A 6972-nucleotide genomic window follows, 5' to 3' on the forward strand; every position below is an offset into this window, starting at 1 on the left:
ACCACAGTTACTACTTTCTAAGAGCTGGAAAGAATTACCCAGGGCAGAGCTTCCAACTGAAACACTGTAATTATTAGACAACAAACAGACAGACAGACAGACAGACAGACAGACAGACAGTCAGACAGACAAAAACCCTGAAGTACAAGAGACTCTCCCCTTCTCTCTCTATAACACACACACACACACACACACACACACACACACACACACACACACACCCCTCTCTTTCTCTACACCAAACTCTTTTTAATCGCTTGATTTTCAGTTTCTCACTTAGTGGAGCACCCCTTTTCTTTAGGATCAATCTCCTCCTGGGTTTCTTTTTATACCAAAGGGGGGCAAGTTACACATAATCCAGGAGAAGAAGGCCAAAGCAATCAGGTTATTAAGGAACATCAGGAGAGAGAAATTAAATGCTGGTAGACACATTGAACAAGTGCTCTGAAACAAATGATATTCAAATTAACCTCTTAGTGTAGTTTTAAACCAATCGGTCAGCATAAATGCAGAGTTAGAGAGACAAACTGACCCTTAAAACAGGTTGGGAATTGTGAACAGCCTGGAGAGGCCACATTTTTCTTCCTTCAGGGGCAGTGGGAGAGACTTTGCCCTGCCTGTTGTTATGTAAATCAGAACTGAGACCTGCCCCAAGCAAGCCCGGTTTAGTGTAAGAATCTTACTTCCCCGCCCTGATAACTGGCACCCCAGCCTGGCAGGAAACAAATTTTCCCTTGCAGACAAAGCGGTAGGAACCCAAAGTGGCGGGAACCACCCTTCCCCGCTCCCCTCCCCCCTCCCCCTCCCCCCCCCCAAAAAAAACCCAAAAAAACCCCACAATGTCACCGAGAAGGCGTAGTACAAGTACCTGCTTTATCTAGGCTACTGGTTTGATAAAGTTGGCACTTTGTTGGGGGTATTTGGGTATTTCAATCTCACCTTGACCCCTGACCCGCCCCTCTCAAGAGTTTGTGACAGATGGATGCGGCTATTTCTCCCTGAGATTTGTGAATGTACAGGTTTATACTTTCTTTGGGTTTCATCCCGTTCTTGAAATGAATCCTGGCAGTGGCCCACATGCTACGACCTCCAGCTTACTTTTGTGTTGTTCAGAGAAGAGTTGTGGTGTGATTTCATCTTTTAGACTTTGTCGAGATTTGGTTTATGTTCCATTCTATGGTCAACTTTGGTAAACATTCCGTATTCACTTGAAAAGAATGTCTGCTGTGTAGTGGTGGCCTTGCAGTGTTCTGAACGTGCCCATTAGGTGTGGGTTGTTCGTGATGTAGTTCTGCTGTCCTTTGTTCCTGATTATTTATTTATGGCCTAAGTCGTCCTCAGCTGCTAAGGGACGAGTGTTCTCATCTCCTTGCCATAATAGATTTATCCATCTTTTCCTTTAATTCTCTGTGGTTTTCATGCAGGTATTTATTTATTTATTTATTTAGTTAGTTAGTTAGTTAGTTAGTTAGTTAGTTATAGCTGTTGATGGACACAATGTCTTTATTTTTGTTTATTTATTTTTATGTGGTGCTGAGGATTGAACCCAGGGCCTCACGAATGCAAGGCAAGCACTCTACCACTGAGCTACAATTCCAACCCTCATGTAGGTATTTTGAGGTTATTGAATGACTTGCACACTACCTTAAGATTGTTTAATGCTTCCTCAAAGATCTGACTGTTTATCAATGTGCTATGTTCCTCCTACGCCTGGCAGTGATTGTCTTGTGTGTACCTTGAAGTCATACTAAAAATAAAATAAATAAGTGACTGGGTACAGTGGCCTATGCCTGTCATCCCAGACAGGCTTCTCTCTCTCTCTCTCTCTCTCTCTCTCACACACACACACACACACACACACACACACACACACACAGCTGAGGCAGGAGGATCCAGAGTTTAAAGCCACCCTCAGCAAAAGTGAGACACTAAGCAACTCAGTGAGACCCTGTCTCTAAGTAATATACTAGATAGGTAGGGCTAGGGGATGTGGCTCAGTAGTCAGTGAGTGCCCCTGAGTTCAATCCCTCCTTACAGGCCTCCTCCAATAAATAAACAAACAGATAAAAAAATACATACGTTTATTTTGTTTATTTAGGTGATGATGATGATGATGATTTCAATGTGGTGCCCGGGATTGAACCCTGTGCCTCATGCGTACTTGGTAAGTACTGTACCACTGAGCCACAACACCAGACTGACAACACCATGAAGTGCTCTTGCAACCTTTCTCCAGCTTTATTTATCCCAGAGCATGTGGTGTTTCAGTCTAGGGCAACAGACCATGCTTTTTAGCCAAGGCAGCCTCTCTTAGAGCCCTGTTACAGCTTCTTATTACCAAGTGTCTAAATGTAAAATTTGGCTCTGTGATATTGATAGATCAATAAAAATAAAGATACAAAAAAAAAAAAAAAAAAAAAGATAAAACGGTCAAACTGACAAAATACAACTTCACAAGGAAGAATCCTTGTGATGATTTGTTCGATGATTTGTTCCTTTTTGTATGGCGTGCTAAGGCTCAAACTCTGTGCCAGGCCGGCCCTCTGCTACTGACCCAAAGACACAGACAGACCCTAGACAAGAAAGGATTCTCAGAGGCTGGTCATCTTCCAATTTTTTTTTTTTTTTTTTTGTACAGAAAAAGGAGGAAACACAAAGCCCAAAGACAAGCAGATCAAATTCCCAAGCAACCGATTTCAAACTGATTTTGACATGTTTCTGTCAATTCCTACATTGTCTGGATGGATCGAACCGTGGCCTAGCAGCTAGTCTGCCTGTCTAATTGTGGCTTCACCGTGGTGGTTTCGGTTTTGAAGTCCCACACCGTCCGTGTCCCCCGCCGGATTCTCTGGGGGTGCTGGGCAGACTGCCGGCGCCTCCCGCTGCTGCGGGGCACCCTGGCGGGGTGGGGGTGGGGCGGCTGGTGGGACGTGTCCAGGTGACTTTCTACGACCCCTGCGAAGCGGATCCCGCTGACACCGACCCTTCCGCCTGATTTTGTTGACGGTTTTCGAGCTCCCCATGGTGGCCGCTTTTATAGGAGTGTCTTAATCCACTTCTGAGGAGTATCTGTTCAGGTCCTTGGCCCATGGATTGATTGCATTATTTGTTTGATTCTTCCCCGCCCCCCCCCCCCGCCCCGTTGTCGTTGTTGTTTCGCTCTGGGGCAAGGGCCCACGCTTTTTAGCCAAGGCAGCCGCTCTTAGCGCCCTGTTACAGCTTCTTATTACCATGTGCCTAAACGTAAAATTTGGCTCTGTGACCCGGTGGAAAATGACTTTCGGTTCAAGAAAATGCTCATTTCTTACTCAGGTAAATAAATAGGTAAATAAAAACACAAATTCAAATAAGAATTAATGGGCTGGAGATGTGCCTCAAGTGGTAATGCGCTCCCGCGGCATGCGCGGGGCGCTGGGTTCGATCCTCAGCACCGCGTAAAATAAAATAAAGATGTTGTGCCCACCGCATACTGAAAAATAAACATTAAAAAATATTCTCTCTCTCTCTCTCTCTCTCTCTCTCTCTCTCTCTCTCTCTCTCTCTCTCCACCCCCCTCTTCCCTCTCTCTCTCTCCCCCCCCTCCTCCTCCTCTCTGTCTTTACAAAAGAAAAATAAGTAAAAGTTAAAAAGGGGGCTGGGGATGTGGCTCAAGCGGTAGCGCAGTTGCAGTTGCCCGGGTTCGGTCCTCAGCACACAAACAAAGATGTTGTTAAAAAAAAAAAAAAAAAGTAAATATTGAAATTCTCTCTCACTCTCTCTTAAAAAAAAAAAAAAAAAAAAAAAAAAAAAAAAAGATAACGTGGCCAGGCAGAGAAAATAGAACTCCCCAAGGAAGAATCCTTATTCCTATTATGATCAGTATTCTTTTTTTTTTTTTTTTTTTTCTTTTTTAGAGTAGTTGTAGGTGGACAGCACGCCTTCTTTCGACTTTGTTCCTTTTTGTATGCCGCGCTAAGGCTCAAACCCAGTGCCTCCTATGTGCTAGGCCGGCCCTCTGGCACTGAACCACAGACACAGAGGAGGAAGGTTTCTCAGAGGCTGTTCATCTTCCCATTTTTTTTTTTTTTTTTTTTTTTGGTACAGAGACAGGCGGAAACACCGAGCCCAAAGACCAGCAGATCAAATTCCCCAGCCACCGATTTCGACGGGTTTTTACATGTTTCTGTCAATTCCTCCATTCTCTGGATGGATCGGACCGTGGCCTAGCAGCTAGTCTGCCTGTCTAATAGTGGCTTCACCGTGGTGGTTTCGGTTTTGAAGTCCCACACTGCCCGTGTCCCCCGCCGGATTCTCTAGGGGTGCTGGGCCGATCTGCCTGCGTCTCGTGCCCGCCGCTGTTGGGGGGGGGGGGCCCTGGCGGGGCGACCCGGCTGGTGGGACGTGTCCGGGTGACTTTCTACGACCCCTGCGGAGCGGATCCCGCTGACGCCGACCGAGGTTCCGCGTCCCTTCCTCCTGATTTGGTTGACGGTTGTCGAGCTCCCCCTGGTGGCCGCTTTTATAGGAGCGTCGGATCATCGGAAGTCTCCAAGGCGTGATATTCGGCGGCGGTGGCCGAGACAGAGTTCCAGGAGCTGGGCGGCGCCAGCGGAACTGTCTCGGTCACGCTGGGCTGGGCCGTTGTGGCCCGTTGGCGGGATATTGGACCTGCAGGCTTACTGTGTGTGTGTCGGTTGTCTTCTCTCCCTGCACGGTCCGGGCCGCGGGCGCCTCGGGTGGCAGTCTGAGCGGTTCCTTCGCCGCCACGGGCTTCGCTTTGCCCGGTCTGGGTCGGTCGCCGGCACTTCTGTCTTATTTTTCTCCCGCTTCCTCTCCCTCTCTCTCGCGGGTTTTGGCCGCGGGGCTGCGGGGCTTCACCGGGCGGGCCAGGCGGGTGTGCTCGCCCGGCCTTGCCGCATTGCCTCTTCGGGGGCCCGCTGCCCGGGGCTTGTCCTGTTGGCTACGCCCGGCGTCCTTCGGACGTGTTCCCCGTCCGCCCTTCCCCCCCCCCCCCCCCCGGTCCTGCTCGCTGGGGATGGCGGTCCCCGTCTCTTGTCTTTGCCTTCGTCAACGAGGGTCGACCAGTTGTCCCTAGGGGCTCTGGATCTCGGTGATGGGCTCGATTTCGCGGTCCGCTGACCGTGACTGTGTTCAGGGAAGGCGGCAGTGGTGAGTGAACTGTTCCCGGTTGCCCCGGTCGCGATTGTTTTGGCCCGAGTTGGCCGTTTTCTGCCATCGGGTAGGTGCTGACACGTTGTCCTCTGGCGGCACACGCCAGAGCGAGGGAGCTTGGGCCTCCGGGTGCGTGCGGGGCTCTGGGCTGATGGGGTGGCCCGGACCCGTTCCCTCTTGAGCTGCTTGCCTGGGCCTGCGTGCGACGGCTCTTTGGCGCACCTGGAGCGCCCTCGCGGTGGTGCCGCCTCTGGCCGGCCGGCCTTCTGGCGCCGGAGGGCGGCGGGGGTAGGTGGCGGGTGGTCCTTTACCGCCCGTGCGCTCCTCGCTGCGGGCACCGAGGGTGGCGTGACGACGCTTGCTTCCATGGCTCCGAGCCGCGTGTCAGGCGTTCCCCGTTCCGTGTCGTCGGCCGCTCTCCCTGGGGTGTGGGGCCGGCGAGGCCGTAGCAGGCTCCTCTTAGAAGCGGTCCTCGCCGGGTCTCCCCCTGCTCCCTGGGCCTCTCCCGCCCACTCTGCTGATCGATGTGGTGACTTTGCGCTCTCCTGGGCTGGACCAAAGCCGCGCCAGGCGAGGGACGGACATTCATGGCGAATGGGCCGACTCTTCTCGTCCTGCCCGCGGGCCCCTCGCCTTGCCTCCCCGCCCGTTCGCGGTGCGGGGAAGGGCGGGGGTGCGGAATCCGGCCTCGACCTCGCTCCTGGGGTCCTCTGACGTAGCGGGTGCTTCTCGCTCGCCGCCCCCCCTGGGCGGCCAAGGGCCGTGTGTGGCCCTCCCCGGCGCGGGGAGGGCTGCCACCGTGCTGCCTCGGCGCGACGGTGCGCCTCTGCTTCGGTGCTCCTGGGGCGCTCCGGGTTGTTTCCTGAGGTGCCTGAGGCTGAGGCGGTGTGTGCTGCTCCCGATCCCAGTGCCGCTGCCGCGGCCGGCCGCCGCCTCGCTGTCGGTCTCGCCCCGTCCGTGGGGGTTTCCGAGGCGAGTGCCTGACGGGAAGAGCGGTGTCGCTTCTTTCGGGGGATCGAGGCGGTAAGCTCGGCAGCGTTGCCCGTTCCCTCTCCGGGGGGAGGGTGTCGCGTTGTCGTCCCCAGCGCCGAGTGGCGTGGGGAGTGTTAGGCGAGCGGGCGCCCGGGCGCTCTTCCCTCTCTCCGGTGGGGGGAAGGAGACGTTGCCCGGGCGTGTGAGCGATTGTGGCGGGACGCCGAGCTGGGGCCGGTCGGGCCCCCGAGGCGATGGGGCTTTGGGTGTCCCCGGCCGCGAACGCTCAAGAAGCCTTGTGCTTGCCTGTACCGCAGATCCCCCTCGTTGTCTCGGCGGCCGGTTGGCAGAGGGGCTGGGTTGGGTGCGGCCCACCCTCAGTGAGGAAGTTTCTCTAGCGATCCGTGAAGGGCGTGCCTTGTGTGGGGGTACCGGATTCCCCCGTTGGCCGCCCCCTGCCTTTTGCGCTACGCTACCGTCGGTGGTGTGTGTGTAGGCGAGAGTCCCCCCTCCCCGCCGTCTGGGAGTGCAGGGGTCCGCCGGCCCCCCGCGGGTGGGGGCCGAGCGCCTGCTCTTTGTGCCTACCGCGGCCCACGCCTCCCCCCTTCGAGTCGGGGGAGGGTTCCCGCTGGGCCTTGGCCGGGCCTTCTGGCGCGCGTGGGGCCACTGTGTGGGTCGCTGGTGCCGCGTGTGTGCGCGGTGGCGGTGGGGCGCTGTTCGCGCGGCCGGGGGTTGAGGGGCCGCGTCCCTCTTTCCCCCGCGCCCGCTGCGAGTGTCCCTCTGCCCGCTCCCGGTCCCGAGCCGGCGGGCGACCTGCGTGCGTGTGCGCTGGCCCGGGGCGCGGCCGCC

Source organism: Callospermophilus lateralis, chromosome 3, assembly GCF_048772815.1.
Source record: "Callospermophilus lateralis isolate mCalLat2 chromosome 3, mCalLat2.hap1, whole genome shotgun sequence".
In the NCBI taxonomy this organism is placed as follows: Eukaryota; Metazoa; Chordata; class Mammalia; order Rodentia; family Sciuridae; genus Callospermophilus; species Callospermophilus lateralis.